The following is a 20403-nucleotide window of genomic DNA, read 5'->3' as shown; positions in this document are numbered from 1 at the left end:
TCAGGTTGGGTTGGAGAAGCCACTGCCGATGGTGCAGAGTGTGACCCTTGAAGGGCTTGACAATTCGGAATTATTCTGGCATAAAACCTTGAAGGGACTGGTGCTGCTGAGATCTGTGGTCCCCGCTGGTCAGCGCACAGAAAGGCAGGGCTGTGTGGTGGTGCCGACAGCACGAAGCCCTCTGTGGTCATCCAGAGCCTGTTGCTGCTCTCATTCTACAGCACGACAGGCACCAGAAGAACTGACCGGACAAGATACACCATGCTTTAGACCTATTTGGCCACATGAGGAAGAGACAAGGAGAGGGAACTGGATGGGGATGGTTTGTTTTATAATGAGGCACTTGAGCAAGTTCAAAGCTGCTATGAAAGACCCAGCAGACGAGGGGTGGAAGACAGACGAGAGCTGGGTTATCACTAGAGTAGGTGTACCAAGGAAAACGGAGGAGACAGGATCCAGAGAGCATGCGGGACTGGCTTTCGCTAAGAGGAAGGGCACCCCCTCTTGTCACAGTGGATTTAGGAGAAGACGGGCAAAGCGTGGTGTGTAGTTGTTTGGTGGGAAGTGGAGGGCACCCATGTTGACTGGCTTCCTTTTTTTCTGTGCATTGTATCGAGGGTCATCGGCTGGGAATGAGGGGTTGTAGAGAGCAAATCAGAGATTTGAGAAGAATGAGTTTGAAATAGCCATAGGGGAGAGGAGCGAGTGAATTCACCTGAGAAAGAGGATTCTGAGGCATGGATGCCCTAGAGTTAGGTGATGATGAATTTATAAGTTGGTAGCAACCTGATTTCCTGTGAGACTTGACATAAGGGGCAGTTTATTTTAATGTGATGCTCAGAGTTCAGGCCCTGGAGCCAGTGAAACCTGGACTAGCCGTGTGACTTTTACATGGCACTTAATGCTTCAGCCTCTTCTGTACGATGAGAAGAATAGTAATCTTTTTCTCTTATTTCTGTTGGGAGAAATAATCGTATTTCCCCAAAAATAAGACCGGGTCTTACATTAATTTTTGCTCCAAAAGATGCCTTAGAATGTATTTTCTGGGGATGTCTTATTTTTTCATGTACAGCAATCTACATTTATTCAAATACAGTCATGTCATCTTCTTCTGGAACATCGTCATAATGTACTAAATGCGTCCGTCTGGCTGACGATCTTAACTGGGGCTTATTTTTGGGGTAGGTCTTATTTTCGGGGAAACACAGAAGTTATATGTGAAGCACTTACCCTGTTTCCCCGAAAATAAGACCTCGCCAGACCATCAGCTCTAATGTGTCTTTTGGAGCAAAAATTAATATGAGACCCATAAGACCCGGTCTTATAGTAAAATAAAACCGGGTCTTATATTAATGTTTGCTCCAAAAGACACATTAGAGCTGATTGTCCGGCGAGGTCTTATTTTTGGGGAAACGGGGTAGAAAACTGATATATAGTACGTCATTAACAGGTGGGAGAGTTGGCTCTTCATTTTCTCTAATGTTCAACTGGCTGAGGGCAAGCAGAGGGCAGAATCATCCAGGGTTGGGATTTTTCCAGACCGGTGCATAAAAAGACAGATGTTAAAGATGTCTAAAATGATGGCCGTTCACTTGAAGAGGTGGGGTGGAGAAGAGGAGTGAGATCAATGTAGGGGGGTAAAGCAGGAGCAGTCGGCAGAGAGAGTCTGATGCGTCAGACCCGAGCCAGGCTGACGGTTAGGGCTTTCCCCAGCTCTGGGGTGGAGCCCTCCTTTTCATGTGTGGGATTTCTTCGCCCTGTGCCAGGCCCACACGCACGATGTTTGCCGTGCCCACCCACTGTGGGAGGCCCACCCTAAGAGGGCCATGGCCCCTCCTCCTCGCTTCAACTCAGGGGACCCAGACTGGGCAGACCCACCTCAGTTTCTCCTGCATTTGGTGAGACGACTCCTGGGCCCTCTGGGGTGCTGTCTCCCTCACTGCTGCAGGTCAGTGCACCTGGCTCTGCTGGTCTTAAGCTGGTTGGTCTAAGCAGGCGTTTGAATTTGGGAATATGGAGAAAATGAAGCAGCGCGGGGTCAGCTGCCAAATGTTCATGTTGTAGAGCAAGACCAGGAAGCAGAGTTTGGGCTTTCAGGGGTCTCGGCAGGCTGAAGCTAGGAGGAAACAACGTATGCAGACAGCGGCAGAGCTACAGGAGAGAGAAGAGATAGAGGGGAGGAAAAGCAGCAGTCGCGAGTCAGCTTGAAGGAGAGCCGAGCAGATATTCAGAGATGAGCCCCCGGCCCACAAGCGAGGTGGAGGGCTGGGACCTCCCACGTGCTGCTCCTTCCGCTCCAGCTTTCCTTGTCCTTACAACCCGAGGCTAATTGAAACCTGCCTCCTCTTCTGTGCTACCAAAATTCTCAGATGTGAGGCAGGCCATACTGTGAACAGGGGCAAGGCTGGGCTCACACACAACCTTGCCAAGGCTCTTTCTGGAAGACCTCATTCACTCACTCACTCTGTGTATGAAGCAGTCCCCTCGAAAGAACTTTCTCAGCACAGCCCTTTCAAAATACTCGCTTCATGAGACAGATAACCACTTTATTAGCGGACACCTTCACTGTCAATTATGGTTGTCCTGAAAACCAGATCCACATATTAAGGAACTTGAGGGAAAGGGAAGAAAGGGTCTGACAAGGTGAGGTGGCCAAGAAAATATTACCCAATGACAGGAAAGGAGGATTCACCCCCCACCCCCACCCCTAAAGACACCCTCAGCATGCTCCACTCAGGAAGGGCACTGATTGTCCGACCCAGAACCATCCCGGGTAGCTTGCAGGTGACCGAATTGGTTTTGAAACGGCGCAGTGACTCCTGGGATTCAGGCCTTTACCTCGCCTCCAGGCAGGAACAGACCGAAGGTAAACAGATGGCATGAGGCCTGTGGCTGCAGAGAGAACCACAGCTTCTAGGAGGTGGGGAGAGACACAGGGACAGGCGGGAGGGGTCCTCGTGTCTGCGCACCCCTGGGCAGTTCTGGGGAGTGGAGGAGCAGCAGACGGCAGGGGGGCCCATCTCAGAAAGTTGTGGGGGGCCTTCCCTGGGCTGCCCTCATGTGGAAACCTGAGGCCACCACTGTGAGGGGACTGCCATGGGCTCCCTTAGGAGCCTGTCTTCCCTTTCGGCCCTACGCACCCCCTTACCCCACCCACCCCTGCCCCTCCACTCTCCCCTGCAGATGGTTCCTATTCAGCACTACACGTAATTTATCTGGGCACTGTTTCGTGCATAACTCATATTCTAGCTCTCAGATGTTTTCCTTTTTTGGTGACACATCTTCAGAAGTGTTATCTAGTAGTTAGGAGTGTGGGCTCAGAGCCAGATTGCTGGGGTTGAATCCTAGCTCTGTGGCCTTGGGCAAATTCCTCAGCCTTTCTCTGCCTCAGCCTCCTCATCTGTAAAATAGGAATAATAGTAATAATACCTGCCTCATAGGGTCTTTATGAGGATTTCATGAGTAAAAACAGTGGTGGCACATAGGAATCCCTCAGTAAATGTTTAGTGCCGTTTTTAGATAAATTGTACTTATTTTGTACTATCACTTGTAGGCATGTCCCTAAAAGCTATTTCTTTTCAAATAAAGCACATATTATAATAACAAGGGGTTAAGGGGAAACATGGTCCATGCCCTTCCTGCCCTGGGTCTGTGGCTGCCCTCCAGACCGAACCCAGCTCAGCCAGCGCTACGCAGGTTTCGCCCAGACCCTCATGAGGGTGGGCCTGGGGCAGGAGGAGACGGGCAGCTTCCATGCGTTTCTGGGACTTGAGTGAGGAAAGCCAGTCTGAAGTTTGCTGGCTGTGTAACGTGAGACCTGGGTGACATCACGAGTCAGGGAGTCCTTCTGTGTAAGAAACATAATGGGCGCACAGTCTGACCCAGTTCATAGGAAGGTCCTGAAGACAAAAAAAAAGATACGAAAACTCTTTGCGAATCCAGAAATTCAAAGCTTGGCATGATCTCAGCTGTGGCCTTTCAGCCCTGCTGGCTTCCCAGGCTGCCTGGGGCTCCCAGGAGTGGTCAGGCTGTGAGGTGAGGCTCTGGCTACAGAGTCCTGTGGGGGGGGAGGGGGAGGTTCTTGGCTGCGCGACCCCCAGACCATTGACTCCTGAGAGCTGGGAGGGCTTTGGCTTTGTTCATGACAAGCTTCCTGGAGGATGTGGAACAAGCCTGGAGACTGTCAGCCCCACAGAGGAAGACCCCCAGGGAAGGGCAGGGCTGTGAGGCTGGAGGCTTTTGCAGTAAGGTGGCACCTGGCAGCTAGCTTCAGGATCGTTGGGCCCGGGGTCTGAGAGCAGGGACTGCTCCCTGGTCTGCAGTACCTCAGGGATGGCAGCCACACAAATCCCCATTTGGCCAGGCTCCCTGTCCCTGCTCAGCCTGTCCTGGCTCAGCCTGGCAGGAACACTGGGTGCTTAACCCACGAGACAGGCCACCCCCTCAGGGCGGTCAGCCACAGCCCGGACAGACGACAACTTTCCCCTCTGGAGCCCTGGGAACCAACTTAGGACCTGAGGACTGGCCACCTGACCGCCCATCCTCCCACCTGGCAATAGGTCTACCCCTGGCCCAGACACGGGCCCCTCAGGCTCCAAGCCTCCTCCAAGTACCCCTTCCTCCTGAGTTTTTAAGAGAGACACGTGTCAGGCACATGTAGAGGGGAATGCTCTCCTGAGGACAAAAAAAGAAACAAAGCAACTTTGACAAAGAGCATTCAAGAAGCTGTGAGGAAAAACATCTGAGGTGGTGCCAGGTAAATGCAACGCATTAAAGCAATTATACTTGTCAGAAAAAAAAATTAATGAGTAATTTCTTTTTGAAAGCCACCTGGCTTAAGTCTTTTGCATTGCACTCACATGCACCAACAAAATGCAAACAGCGGTTCTTGGAATATGTGTGGTTTCCTTTACTTGTGTTAGGTAAGGTTTCCCGGAAACTCTACAGTCTTCCCTTCCTTTAGGGAAAAGACAATTTTTGTAATTAATCTGATCATTGTAATGGATTCATTTATTGTATTTCCAAGTCCCCAGGTGTGGCATCTGGGGAGAAACAAAGTAACAGGATTGAGTTTTCCCAACCCTGTCGCATGGGAGGTTCATATAATAAAATGTGAGTGGCAGGGATGGCAGTGGCATCTGGAACGTGGCTCGCGCTGCACACTGACCCTCTATGTGGGGTCTGATCTCTCAGACATTTAGTTCTCGTGAGTTCTAGTCAGATCAAACCACCCAGCTTTGGGATAGGAAAAGATGGCTCCTGACAAGGAGTTTGTTGGCCAGGACAGGGAAGGGGATGCGACAGAGCTCAGGTGGGCTTTGGTGAGAAGCTCAGTGCTCAGGGTTCACTAATAAATGGAAACGCTCACACTCCATTGATCCCAACACAACAGGAAGCACAACAGGAAGAGTCTGGGGAGGCAAAGAGAGCCAGGGGGTTGGCCATGGAAAGCCCAAGTTCACATGCTGTTTCCTAGCTGAGCGTCTCCCAACAACAGTCATAAGGATCTCTCCAAATCTGCTTATCTTTAAAGAGGGAAACAAAAGATTTTTGTGTAGTCTGCGTGAGATGTTTTTGAAGAGCACTTTAAAAGCTAGATGAGTATGTAAATACAAGATATTATTCATTAAACTTTTGCCATTATGTCCTTGAGGGAGAGATACTAGTTTAGTCGACACCCCAAAGGGAATCCCTTCTCAGGAGCGGCCAAGACAAGATTGTTCTGGACCAGGTAACCCTCCAACAAGGAGCCATTACAAATTTATCATCATCATAATTAATTATTATTTCCTGGGAGGAGCTGCCACAGGGGGTGTACAACGGTTTCAGTGTAAAAAAAAATAAAATAAATCCCTGGGCTGCACATTCAGGTAAATGGATGCTCTTGAAGCAAGGTGGCTGTGGTGAACGTTTGTGGTCGCGGCCTTCTGAACTCTGCAGCAGAAAAGGCGTCGGCGTCCCTCTTCGGAGGAGCACTGGCGCCCTCTGGTGGCCACTGCCGTGCGGGACACCGCGGCGCTGCGGAGGTGCGATGTCTGGGCGGCCGCTAGGGGGCGCTGCAGATAGGCCGGACTGGTGGAGCCAATTGAGGGGCTCCCAGCCATTTGGACAGATAGGTAGATACTGGAGACAGGCGGTTAGGCTTCTTTCTGCCTGTTGTGTATTTAGAATCAGGCCCAAAGGCTTTATAAATAGAGAAGAGTCTTACTGGTTCGGTCCTGGTAATTCAAAACATGCAACAGTCTTTAATTATCAAGGCACACGCTTCAGGTTGTTCTAGGAATAGCAAAAGCATTTGCTAAACAATGCTGATCAGCGTTCCTTCGACACTCAGTTGTCTATCAGGTCTTAAGGTCCCTGAATACTTTGAGAGGGAATTTGGAAGAAGCCGGTGGAGAGGGAAGTAAGGGCAGGCAGAGTCAGGAAGTCGCGTGCCCTCTCCTGCCCTCCCTTCCCAGCACCTTCCCCTCCCACCGTTACTCACTGCATGTCCAGGTGGGCTCTGGGCTCTGAGGGGAGGTGGGTGCACGGGAGGCAGAACAGGTGACTTCTGAGAGGCAGGCGGAGTGCGGAGACTTACTGCAGGCCTGACCTACTGGGTCCAGCCAAGGGGAGGGTCAGTTTGCGTGAAGGGCCCTCACTTAGCAGGCCTGGCCCATCTCTGACCCAACGACGCTGCTGGAACCCACAGCAGCCTTTCTCTCCATCTGTTCACTTGGCTCCCCACCCCCACAAGACAGGGGGTGATTTTCTTAAACAACATTCTGGGGGTCAGAATGCAGGAACGCTGTCCTATAGGAGGGCCTCATCCAGGAGCCCACTCTCTGCCTCCAGCCCTTCCTCAGTCCCATCCCCCTCATTCTTTCAGGGAAACGCCTACAAAGAGCTCAGATCCCCTTTTGCTTGCACAATAGGCCTCGATGGCCCCGAAACCCAGAGCTCAAATCTATGGCATCCAAAATTGGTTCCCTTTTTCTTGGACGAAGGGAGCACTGGGTCACTCCTTCTTGCCGCTAGAGTGGGCTGAATCCTAGGGTATTCAGGGAAAGAAGTGAGAACAAGGCAACTGATTTCCAAATTCAACCAGATTGAAATTCATACTAAGCTACACTATTAAAAATAAAAAGCTCTCATTTATTGAGTGTCTGCTATACACCAGGCACTTGAAATTCAATATTTCTAATCCTTACAATAGCCCAACAAAGTTAAATTTTACTTTCTCTATTTTCTACATGAGAAAACTGAGAATTAGGAGTGATTAAACAGCTTGCTAAAAGCCACACTATTGAAATAGGCAAGATAAGCTACGGTGATAAGTAACTGCCATATTCTAGCAGCTTATGTTCAGCCAGTACTGGTTTATTTCTTTTTTTTTCTTTTTCTTTTTTAAGATTTTCTTGGGGAAGGGGAACAGGACTTTATTGGGGAACAGTGTGTACTTCCAGGCCTTTTTTCCAAGTCAAGTTGTCCTTTCAGTCTTAGTTGTGGAGGGCGCAGCTCAGCTCCAGGTCCACTTGCCATTTTCTAGTTGCAGGGGGCGCAGCCCACCATCCTTTGCCGGAGTCGAACCAGCAGCCTTGTGGTTGAGAGGACGCATTCCAACCAGCTCAGCTCAAGGTGCCGTGTTCAATCTTAGTTGCAGGGGGCGCTGCCCACCATCCCTTGTGGGACTTGAGGAATTGAACCGTCAACCTTGTGGTTGAAAGCCCACTGGCCCATGTGGGAATCGAACCAGCAGCCTTCGGAGTTAGGAGCATGGAGCTCCAACTGCCTGAGCCACCGGGCCGGCCCGGTTTATTTCTTATAAACATTTCCAGTCCATCATTTTCCTCTGCATCATCCTTGCTCTGAGGTCTGGGCTGATGGAGCTGCCAGCTGATGGGCGTTCTTGGGTCAGAGGCCAGAGAGCTCTGGAGTGTCCCTGCCAGCAACTGCATGAGTGATTTAGCCCCACCAACAAAGGAGCTTGGAGGTGCAACTCCACACACTCAGGAGTCAGAGGCCGGAAAAGCTGGGGATCACCATTAAAGATGGGGTCCTGGTGTGTCTAGCCTCCTCTCCTTAACTGGGTCTCACTTGCTTTCCCCCTTCTCTCTCTTCCCTCCTTCCTTCCCACGTCTCCCTGCTTCTCTCTGCATCATAAAACAGCTCACAATTTTTCTCATGGATGGGCCAAGAAATAAATACAAGTTCTCAGGATATACCCAATTTATTCTAAATATTACTAAGTGAAACTGACAATGAATGAAACTATACTTGATAAAATTTGTTACCCACTGAAAATTAACAGAAGAATAAGTTTGCCTGACCAAATTTGCAAAATTTGATTAGGAAAATAAATGGTCACAGAAGAAAATACACAATTGCAGAGGTTATAACTAGTAGAATAAATGGATCAGAAGTTGATGATGAATCAGCTTTATAATGTACAATTTGAGTGGAAATGAATTGTCAATGAAACTAATTTCAAGAATATAAAAATGAAAAATGGAAAAAATTGGAAACCGTTTAACTGTACAGTAGGGAAATGCATTAAGAAATTAAATTGGACTGAAGGAGTTTGAAACATGCTTGCTTGGTGAAAATTCATTAGTGTTTCCATCTTCTGAGACCTCCACGTCGGGGTCAATGACCTTTACTGGCTTACAGCCCTGGGTGGCTTCTGTGACTGTCATAACCCCTTTGTACCTTATTTACATGTAGAACAACTCCAGTTCCAAATACTGAACCTGGGAATCCATCTATTTGCAGACACTCTTGCTTTTCCTCTTGTTCCATTTTCTATTATGTCCGTTTTAGAGATCACTTTCTTTCCCTCCTGTAAATGTTTCTGTTCACATGGATTTCGTCTCCAGCTTATATTTTTTCCTACCTGCTCTCCCTGGGCAGTCTCAAACCACCTCATGTATTTTACTATTCCTTCCGTGCAGATGAATACAAAATTGATATCCTTAGCTATAATAGTTATGCTTCTTAGCTTCGAACAACAAAAAGACTGATTAACTTACGTAGGTAAAGGAATTTATTGGAAAGACATTAAGTTTCTTAAGAATTGACAAGAAGGGAAGAGACTAGTCAGGCACAGGGGGAAGAAGAAAGACCAGAACCCCTGCCAGGTTCACACCACTCGAGTGATCTGGTTAGGACCTACCGTCCCCTCAGGCAGCTGGCACCGCTGCCACTGGACATGCAACACCACTGAGTTGCCTGAGGGCGTTCTAACTGCCCTGCTTGTTTGTGTCACTTGCCCAAGGGCTGGGCTACCCGGAGGCCACCTGCCCACACTCTGGCGGCCAGGGTGAGGGGAGAGGCCCTTCCTCTCACCAAGAGTCACAGAGTGGCAGACTCTTCAAACATAAGAAGTCGGTTCAGGGCCACGGGGCCCCCAAAGCCTAAAACGTGTATCAGTTGGCCCTTTACATAAGAGGTGCGTCAACCCTTGTTTTAAAGGTTGAATGCTCACAGACTTGCAGGTTGACTGGTCACAGGGTTTTCAAGGCCAGACTTGTGTTATCTTTGGCCATCTGTCTATTTGCTGCTGGTTGGTTCCAGGTGTATGTAACCACGGCTGACTAGCTTAGATTTTAAGCCTGAAGGCTCTGGCCGTTTGCTTACTGACTTCTGTGCTCAATTCGTTCCTTGTCCCATGCCCAATTTAATGGCAGTTATCTTGAGGCCATCCTAAACTCCAGGCTTCTGGGGGGAAATCAATGTCCTTAATCCATTCGTGGCCACAGAGTTGTTCTCATTTCTTGGAGCGAGATCTTAAAGGGAGATACTTGAGAAACGTTAGGTAGGAGCATGCCACAGATTTATCTCCTGTCACAGGAGATCTCCTAATTTATAAATACCTCTGTTCAGTGACTAGAATCTGGTACGTTAGTTTTTTGACCCACAAAAGCCCCACACTTTTGGACTCAGGCACCTTAGATTGAAGGCTGCAGGCAGATGAAGTAACTTCCTCAGCAGAGATGTGTTCCCTTCCACCATCAGAGCTGACGGACTATGTTTCCCCTAGATTATTCTAAAAGGGGCAAAGGCTATCCAAAATATGCCAACATTCTGATAGATTGTTTTCCTCCTGAGCCACAGGCGTGGTTTATACCTCGCAATGTATTGTAGGTGACAATCTGACCAAATGTTTTGCCCCCATAACAAGTCTTGCCAGTTTTCCAACATGCAATGGTTCTTTCCTGCCACCTGCTAAATCAGTGTCATACTTCTAGGTACCAACTTCTAGATAACATAGGATACAGATTTTTCTGGGTATAGGAGAGACCCCCCCCCCAATAACAATGACTTAAATAGAAGTGACCCATCTCTCCTGTCAGTCTGAAGGGAGGCAGTCTGGGGGCTGGCATGGCAGCTCTACTTTAAGAGGTTATCCAGGGATTCAGACTCTTTCTATCTCATTGCTCTACCATCTCTCAGGTGTTGCTGTCTCTGAAGGTGATTGTCCCCCATATTCGTATTCCACTCAGCAGGACAGAAGGAGTGAACATGGCAACCTCCTCACCCCCTTTAAAGACATGCCCTGAAGGTGGCCTACTTTCTTCTCACATCTCATTGGCCAGAAGCTAGTCATATGACCACACGCAGCAGAAAGGAGGCTGGGGATGTAGCCTTTTGAGAGAAAACAGGAGTGGATGTTGACGGACAACTTCAATATCTACCCCTCACTGCACGGTCAATTAGCCTCCGCTGCACAAATCAGGTCAGGCCGTTTTGATGACCACTCCAGCGCCTCGTAACTACCACAATTATCTCGCCTTTGGCAGTTAAGTGCCTGAAATCAGCTTCCATTTTGGCATCTTTCCTTCTCCATTAAAATCAACGATCCCGTTCCAACGGTATCCAGTTGAATCATTGTTTTGTGGGAATCAGTCACGAGTTTGAATTTCAGAGTTGCTGGTGTTCTCCTCACCCATGCATTTCATCTTCTGAGTCCTTTGGAGGATGAGAATGAACAGATATATGGGCAACTCACACATGATAAATCCTCCACAGCATTTCTATATCCCTACGTTTTGGGATTCTTTCCTCCATGATCCAATGGAATTGCATTTTGCATGAGTCAGTCTTCAGTCCAGGTTTCAAACCAACAACATGACACTGAGAACCGCTCGCAGTGGCTGCAGCTAGCACACCGCTGCCTGATTTTTGGTGAACGTATTTCTGATTAAATAATGATGTAAGATTATGCACTTGTGGTGAGCACTGTGAGTGCCATCCAACCGCCTCAGGAATCAAGGACTTGCCGTGCTTCCCCGAAAACAAGACCTTCCCCAAAAATAAGGCCCAGTTAAGATTGTCAGCCAGACGGACGCATTTAGTACGTTATGATGATGTTCCAGAAGAAGATGACAGGACTGTTTTTGAATAAATGTAGATTGTTGTACATGAAAAAAATATGACATCCCCCTAAAAATAAGCCCTAATGGAGCAAATATTAATATAAGACCTGGTCTTATTTTCGGGGAAACACGGTACTTCCTTAGCTATGAGCTGTGTTGCTGCAGTGGGCCCTCAGCTGGAAGCCCACTCAGGGCTGCCTCAGGTGAAGAAAACTGCATTGCCCAAGGTCACACTCCCTTCTTGGAGCAGCCACATCCAATGGCAGGTCAAAGTTCAGTTATAAAGGCCTGGCCCCTTGACCCCAACTCAAACAACCCTGAATGGCCATCCCAGCTCCAGAGCTCGCAATGGGGCCAGCTGAAGCCTCTGCTGGCAGCTCACCTCCTCCCTCTGCCCAATTCTGCTTTTGTCCCTTCTATTCCACAGGTGTGGTCCCAAAAGCACTTCCTAGTAGAGGTTCTACATGCTATCGGCATCTCGGAAATTCTTTTGGTGAGGATTTAACTTTGTGAGTAATTATGCTCCCTCTGTCTGGCCCTCTTCCGGATCGTGCTGGGGTCTGACTCTAGTTATAGACTGATAAGCAATGAGTGATGGAGTGGGGGAAGGAGGCAGGAGCAGAACTGGCTTCCTTCTGCTAGCAAATGTGTGGCGGGAGTTATAGCGTCTCAAACTACGCATCAGACAAGGGTGGGGAATATGTTTCAGCTGGGTCCTGGAAGGTGTTCAGTAAATGTTGATCTGAATTGAACTGCCTGACACCTATTGACTTCTTACCCTCCCCCCTCCAGACTACCTGTGTTACTTATCTATCTATTTATTTATTTAGACCACTAGACCTGGAAAGGAAGGAAGGGAGCTTTGTGACTTCTTCAATGAGGAAGGAAGAGAAGCGTCCTAGAGTGGCTGGAAATAACTCGTTAACTAAATTAGGGCTTGTTGTATGAAAGTGTGATAATGAATTTTGATTTGGAAAGTCGGGTTTCAGTTAATCATGGCCTAGGGGGAATCACCATCTGAAAGCCAGCAGTGGGACATGTGTCATTCATAAAAATCGGTCAGGGCTGGACCTTTGGCGTCGTCTGTTTGGGGGCGATGATGGAAGCTACTAGCAGTGCCCGGAGAGAAGAGCCAAGCTCGGAAGAGAGGGCTTCGCAGTGTGGTCAGGGCTGAAGCCTGGGGAACCACCAACGGATCAGATGAACAAACACGTTCCAGTGTGTTATTAAATCTTAAGGTTACCTGTGCAGAGCTGGCAGGTGACCTATAGCACGAAGCTTCTGAAGAACATGTCTCACTCAAAGCAGTAACTGGTAGCGAGCAATCTGCTCCTGTGATGGGTGTTTGTGGCCCTCTCAAATCCCATCACTTAGGTAGCTGCCAGCCGTCAGCGTTCATGGAGGGTCCTACAATCGTAGGGTATGATGTTTAAAGCCCATGCCATGGGGAGATTGGTTTTGGTTTATTGTTAATGATCTTAGCTACCCAGTATGGACATTGGAGACATCCAAGACTGAAAACAATCTCAGATTAGCAATAGGTTCCTCCAGCAATTGAACCCTAGCCATTTACTGGCAAAATAACATCCCAGAGCTTTTTATTAACCTAAATGGTTAGGAGAACCCCTTCGCACCCCCCTGTGCTACAATCTAAAGATCTGTATTGCCAGCTATTTCCCATAAGAGCAATAGAGATAGTCTGAAAAGTTCAAACGAAGAAAAATCACAGTTAACCCTGCCCTTGACCTCTGCAGAGTGCTGTGAAATTCTCCCCTGGATCTATACTGGAAGGAAATGCTTTTTAAAGGTGCAGCACTTGTGTTCACAGTTAGATGTGCTAGTCAAAAAAGTTTGTCTGCCAATCCTGCTTTATTAGTATGAAGTGAGTTTTCTTTTCATGCATTATTGAAAGCCCCAAGTTTAATAAAGTCAAAGGCATAAAAATGTTAGAAATGGGTAATGCTGCTTTTCAGGATTCAAGGAAGAAACTTTCAGAGCAAAGCGTGGGGAGCAAGGAGAGGCCTCACAGCTCATCTTTTTGGTAAATGATTACTGCATCAGGGATGGAGGTGGGAGGTGGGTCAGCCTCTTGGGTACACCTCGCCTCTCTACATTAGAAGAAATAAGCTCTTTAGTTCATGCCATTTTCCTAATTTGTTTCAGATTAGCACTGAGATTGCAGAATAAGAGAGAGAGAAAAATAAGAGGAAGAAATGTAAAACAGTTGGAGTTTAAGTGGAGCTATTTACTTTAGTTTAAGAAAGAGGAAAATATCAGATAAAACAGCCTTCAAGACAAAAAGTATTACCAGAGATAAAGGAGGGACATTTCATACGATAACATCAACTCACCAGGAAGACAATTGTCAGTGTTTATATGTCTAATAACAGAGCTTCAAAATACATGAAGCATAAACCTCAACAATTGATAGAACCACAAACCAAAAAAAAAAAAAAAAAAAAATCAGTAAAAATATAAATGATCTGAACAACACTCAATCACCTTGACCTAACTGGTATAGAATACTACACCTTAAAATTGGAGGATGTACATTCTTTTCAAATGTTCATGGCATGCTCACCAAGATAGACCATATGACAGACCATAAAACAAGTCTCAATAAATGTCAAACTATTGAAATCATATAGAGTATGTTCTCTGACCACCCTGTAGTTATATTAGAAATCAATAATAATACAATTAAACCACATACTTCTAACAATTTACCACAGTATGTGGAAGTAAATTAAATCACATACTTCTAAACAAGCTATGTATCACTGAAGAAATCAAGAGTGCAATTAGAAAAATATTAAAATTGAAATGATAATGAAAACACAACATATCAAAATTTGTGGGATACAGCTAAAACAGTAATTATAGGGAAATTTATAGTGTTGTGTGATTACATTACAAAAAAAGGAAAGGTCTGAAGAGTAGTAGGTATAATTCTATCTTCATTAACTTATTTAATAAATTAATATTGAGCACTTAATTGTTGGGTGTATAGTACTGAACAGGACACAGGGTCCCTGCCCTTCTGGTGGTCATGGTCTACTGAAAAAACAAATGTTAAATAAACAAACACAGATCAATATACAGTTAAAATTATGAAAAATGCTATGAAGGGAAAAAACAGGGTGTTATGTGGGGCAGGGACCTAATGTAGACTGGGACATAAAAGAAAGTCTCTTTGAGAATGTGTTAAAGCCTCTTTAAGCTCAGTGGGACTTAAGTTAAAAGCAGGAGATAGTCAAGCATTGAGTGAGGGGAATGTTCCAGGTAGAAGGAGCCGTGTGTGGAATAGGCAGCTGGATTATGGGTCAGGGTCTCAGAGGAGAGCCCATTGCAAGTGTAGCTAAGAATTATGTAAAATATTATCTATTATATTTTCCGTGTATTTCCCCACTCCTCTGCTTTGGGTCCTCCAGAGAATGGTTTCTCTTCCTCCAGTCCACCTCAAGGAGAAGCAAAGACTCAAAGATGCGGCAGGGCTAAGGGCCAGACAAAAATGTCTGGTGAGTGCCTGCAGAGTGAGGTTTTCTGCTATCAAAGACTAGTTAAAACTAGGGTTGGAGGAAGGATGAACAGAAGGTAAAAGTCACCTTGGCTGGGAGAAAAAGGAGTGGAAGGACGAAGGGCCTTTGTCAGAGGGAGAAAGCTCTTGTTTGCCTTACAAGGACCAGGGAGTGAAAACACAGAGCTGGCTAGAGTGTGGACCCTCCACCGATTCAGCAAACCACCAATAATCCACAGGAATGGATACTTGTAAACTCCGTGAATAGACGGTAGGGGGCTTGGACAGAATGTAAGGCTGCAACCCTCAGACGTTTTGGTCTCAGGACCCTTGTATGTTCTTAAAAAGTATTACAAATCCCAGAGAGCTTTTGTTTGTGAATTATATCTATATTAGGGTTGCAAGATAAAATATGACACCTAGTTAAATTTGAATTTCAGGTAAGTTTTTAAGTATAAGTATGTCCCATGCAATATTTATATTTTTATTTGCTAAATCGGGCAACCCTAATCTAGAGATTTTTAGATATTTACAAAATCAGAAATTAAAACTAAAATTTTAAAATTATTTATTAATTAAAAGTAACAGAGGAAAATCCGTGACATGTTAACATAAATAACATTTCTATTAAGAATCTCATATTTCCTAAACAAAAAGTTAGTGAAAAGGGCAGCTATATTTTACATTTTTGCAAATCTCTTTCATGTCTAGCTTGACAGAAGACTTGGATATCTGCTTTTGCATTCAATCTATTGTGAAATGTTGTTTTGGTTGAAGTATGTGAAGAAAATCACCTTTGCTCAGGAAAAAGGAGGAGATAATTATGGATATTCTTCTTTGACACAATACTAAAGTTTGCTAATGGGGTAGTATGTGAAAGATTAGTCAGTGTGGAATCTGAATCTCTATCAATGAACTTTTTGTACATTGTATTACATTAAAATCTATTGATCCATCTTGCACTTTGAATAATTCTTTTACTCATTCATGATTTTATAACATTATATATCGGTCATTTGGAAAATACTGGTTCACTGAATCATGCAGATTTTTCCAAGTGTTGGCACATTTCATTTTACAATGTCAAAAAATCATATTCATTAATATCACCACCAATTTCATTAGAAAAGTCTTAAGTACTGGGAAGCTCTCAAAACTCAAGGTTGAGGACACACATTTCCCAAAATTCTAATTTTTGCTTGACAACTCAGATTTTGTCATTGGCTACAGATATTGTTTTCACGGAAAGGACAAGAGTACTTGTTCATTTTCAAAAATTTGCCTTCCAAATACCCAATTCTGAGTGACTGGGGCTTGTCAATCAGTCATTCTTTCAAGTAAAAACGGCCCATTCTTCCAAGAAAAAAGTGGCCAGTTCAGCTTGCAACTCAAATAACTGCACAAATGCTTTGCCTAAAGACAACCATCATACTTCTGGACGCAGCAGCTGTGCTTTTGGGGTACTTCCCATTTTGACACATAGAATTTTTTAAAAAATGTGTATTTAAGGGTCAAGAGTTAATAAAATTAATAATTCTTACTCTTTCAAAAAGGAGCTTCTTGAGAGAAACTGACTTTGTGTTTCTCTGCAAAGGCATGGTGGTGAAGAATACAATTCTCCTGGTATAGTTTGGTGCCCCTGTTTTCATTTGTGCTAGGGCACCAGCCGTTTTACTCATGGTTGTTTGTATATCGTCAGTGAAAATGTCAACACTGTGAAAAAAACAAATAATGTCTCAGTAATTTTATAAAAGTAATTCTGACCTTGCAGACCTCCTGAAAGCATCTCGGCAACTTCCAGGTATCTGGGGACCATACCTTGAAACCACTGATTTATGGGAACCGGAAAGCCTTGGCCCTTGACCAAAGCGGAATGGAATAGAGCCAGCCAGAAACTTTCCTTGGAGGAGGGCCAGTGGTAGACACACCACCATCAGAACGGAAACCGATTCTGGCTTCTTTAAGCAGAAAAGAGATTTACGGAATGGGTATTGGGGAGCTTACAGAATCACCAGCAGGCCTGCAGAGCCAGGCTTATAAATTGGACAGAAAGAATGAAAAGGAGGCCATATGTCCAGAACCTGGGCCAGAATCCCCCCCCAGCAGTCAGGTGAGGGGAAGCTACTGTTGAACACAAGACGTTCCATTTTGCATCACTAATACCCCACCTCTGGTCCCCAGACACTGCTGTCACAGCTGTCATCTTCTTTGTCACCTGGAGGGATTTGACTGTGTCCCTGAATGAAGCCCAGCTTGGCTGAGCCTGGTTCACTTGTTTGCGCCCTCGTTGCTCAGTGAGCTGGGGAAGTTATCCCACCTCTCCACTTCTCTGGCTGATACAGCAGTGTTTCCCACCAAGACTTACAAGAAGGGGAATTCTCCATGAGCAGGAAAGAGGTTTGGATGCTGCAGCCAAAAAAATGACAACTGCTAGAGCCCATTTCAGCTGGAATCCGACATTTGGTAGTAATCAGGGAAGCACTGGTCACCAGAGGGGCGGCATGGAGGAAGGTTTCAAGGTTGAGATCATTGATGGAGATGAGAAGGAGGCCCGGGAATGAGCCTGGAGTCCTGCAGTGTCTGAAGGCTGAGTGGAACAAGATACACCCACAGAGAAGACTGAGAAGGAACAACAAGAGGGGAGCAGCAGAGTTCTGTGTTTCAGAAGCTGAGAGGGAAGAGTGTCTGAAGGACAGAGTGGTTACAGGTCCCAAATCCCGCCCAGGGGCCCAGATAGCTGAGGCCTGAGGAAACTCCATCAGTGGATTATAAAATGTCTGCATATCTGCTCATTTCTTGTCCCTCCCTTCTCTAGTGCACTGAAATATAAATTATTGTTACGTCTCAAAAGAGTTAAGGAGCTGGGATGTCATTGATTTCACCAGATGTAGTTATTCCAGACTAAAAGGGTGTGGGCCCCATTTGGCATCATTCTTTAAGCACTAAGCAGTGCCCAGGCTGAGCCTTTTATGGACGGGAAGCAGCGAGATCTCTCTGCCTTAACACATTTGCAAATAGTTGTAATCTATTCGACACTTTATGGAACATTGTAACGCCTGTGCTTACAAAGCGCTGTGTTATAAAATCAGGTATTTCAGAGGAGAGAACAATGATATACGAGACGGAACACAGGCATGAACTTTAAAGCATGTACAAAGCAAAATCAAAAAAGACCCAAATGATTGAATTAGGTTGGTGCAAAAGTAATAGCGGTTTTTGCAATTATTTTTAAACTTTTAAACCACAATTACTTTTGCACTAACCTAATAGTCCCACCTCCTCTGTGGTGCTTGTTTCAATTCTCTCGATCTGGTCTCTGGAACCCCCCAGGCCTCTGTGCATGGGACACGCCCTATTGCACCCACCTTCGCCACCCACAGGGGCTTGCCTAACGCCTACTCACCTTTCAGGTTTCAGCCTAGACATCAGTTCTTCCGTGGAGACTCTCTGACTCACAAGTCTGCTGCGGAATCTTCCTGCGTGCCCCTGTGCCATCGCGACTTCTCTGTCTTACCATTTATGTGCCTGCTCACTGAGCTTCCTAAGTGGAAAGTCTCAGATGCAGGACCTTGCTCATCATATTTGCCAATATGGGTCTTTCTCACAATTGCTTCCCCAGCACCCGGCATGTAGTAGGTGCCCTATGAATATTTATGAAATGAAAAAGAGAATCCATAACTGGGTGAATAGAGCAAGAGCCTGGCAGTATTGACAAGGCACAGCATGCAGGAATAGCCTGAGGTGTGCAGGGGCTAGAAAAGGCTTGTTGGAAAGTGAGCTTCTGTGCAGGCTCACAGAAGCAGATGGACCCAGCTTAGCAGGGGCCAGAATGCCAAAGTAGACATTCAATACCTTTTGAGTGGGATGGGGGAGGTTTTGTATTGCTGGAGGGAGGTATCTATTTGGAGTAGTAACTAGAAGTTTCCTGAGTGTTCGAGGTGTTGTTGGGAGAGCATATGCTTCTCAAGTCCTTGCTATCGGGTGCTGGGGTACATGCAGGGGCAGAGCAAGACCCTGCCCCTCTCTGTAGCATGCCCTCTCTGTAGCTACAGCCTTGCCTGACAGTTGTGGTGGCTGGAATGGGGTGCAGGTGCCCTGCAAGAAGGGCCCAGCTCCACTGGCTGAAGGGTGCAGTGATGTGAGGGATGCAGCCAACCCTTGGCCATGCGACAGCAGCTCCATCTGGACCCCTCAAGCCTCGGTTCTGCAGCTCCCACAGCCAACTCAGGCAGATTTGACACAAGTTTAGCAAATAGCTTTTCCAGAAGGTTCATAAATTTCCAATCTGCTGTGCTACGTTTTCCCCTACAACTGCCACCAACCAAATGTTAATTTGGATTCAAGACCTGATGGGCAATTGGCAAGTGTACGGCTCATCATAGAAATGGAAAGGCAATTGGGGCTTAGGTGGCCCTCAGAACAGACTGTTCCTAGAAATCTATACGTATCCATATGTGTTATATATATGTCATTGTCCAATATTTACTGTTAAGTCTGTCTTTACACACAGATGTATTCCTCAGACATTGCATATAAATTGAATTTTTGTTATTTTCAATTTAATTTTTAGTATAAAATTAATGCAACTTTTAATGTTATTTTAAAGAATTCTGCAGTGAGCATTCCTTTTGCCAAAGGGGAAAAATGACCCTCAATCTTTCTTTTCTATAAATTGTATATAAATGTGCATATATTTATATTTGTGTGTTTGTATCTTCTGTGTGCCTGTGTGTGGGTCATATCTCTTTCGGAAAATGCAGAAAACATTGGCTCCAGACTAGCTTTAAGATTTTCATGCTTAATGTAAAAGACCAGGGCAAAGGTTGAGTTACATACCCAAAGCAGTTGGCATTAAGATTTCATCTTCGTTGTTATCCATATGACATCATCCACACGACACAAGGCATAAATGCAACATTGTACAGGACGCTGGGATGAAAACATTACAGCTCAGAGCTGTATTTCCAATGCAGCTTTTTCATCTCTTACTATCCATGGAAGTTAAAAGTATTTACTCACTGAAGAACAAGGGGATTTAATGATTATTCCTGAACAAAATTTTTAATTACAGAAAATGCAAGTTTATAAATATACAATAGAAATTATTTGGGATGATTGGAGTGTCCCCGATTCTCATTGTGTAATGACCGTTAGCGACCACCATGACCATTCCTTCCCACAATGTCCACCCCTGGTAACAGGTAACTTTTGCTGTAACTTCGGGAACCAGAGTAATAATACTTTGAAATAAGTAACTAAGTATCCAAGTTCACACAACTGTGTGGTGGACAGACCCGTTCATCTGGGCTCCGTGGAATCTTAGGGGCGCCTCTAGACTTGTGAGCCAAGAGGAAAGTGAGTGTATTTTGAAGTTCTTAGAGGAATTTGTACAAGTGAATAGGTTTTCTCTAGGACTCATCTCCACACCGGTGCCCCTGGTGGCCCCATAGAAGTGTCCCGAATGGTAGAAGTTCCTCTAGCTCAACGGCTTCTGTCAGGAGTTGTGTCTAATCTTATGTCCCCAGAACCTAG

The 20403-nt window shown here is 45.7% G+C and overlaps 1 long non-coding RNA gene across 1 annotated transcript; it reads left to right on the top strand.

Annotated features, from left to right (window-relative positions):
• The first annotated feature begins 7273 nt into the window (after positions 1-7273).
• On the top strand, positions 7274-19568 carry LOC141568637 (uncharacterized). The gene is made up of 2 exons (XR_012491823.1): positions 7274-11863; positions 16643-19568. It is a non-coding gene; the product is annotated as an uncharacterized LOC141568637 (long non-coding RNA).
• Positions 19569-20403: the final 835 nt, after the last annotated feature.

The sequence above is a fragment of the Rhinolophus sinicus genome, linkage group LG14, assembly GCF_036562045.2.
Source record: "Rhinolophus sinicus isolate RSC01 linkage group LG14, ASM3656204v1, whole genome shotgun sequence".
Lineage (NCBI taxonomy): Eukaryota > Metazoa > Chordata > Mammalia > Chiroptera > Rhinolophidae > Rhinolophus > Rhinolophus sinicus.
This window is presented reverse-complemented; position numbering and strand designations above follow the sequence as displayed.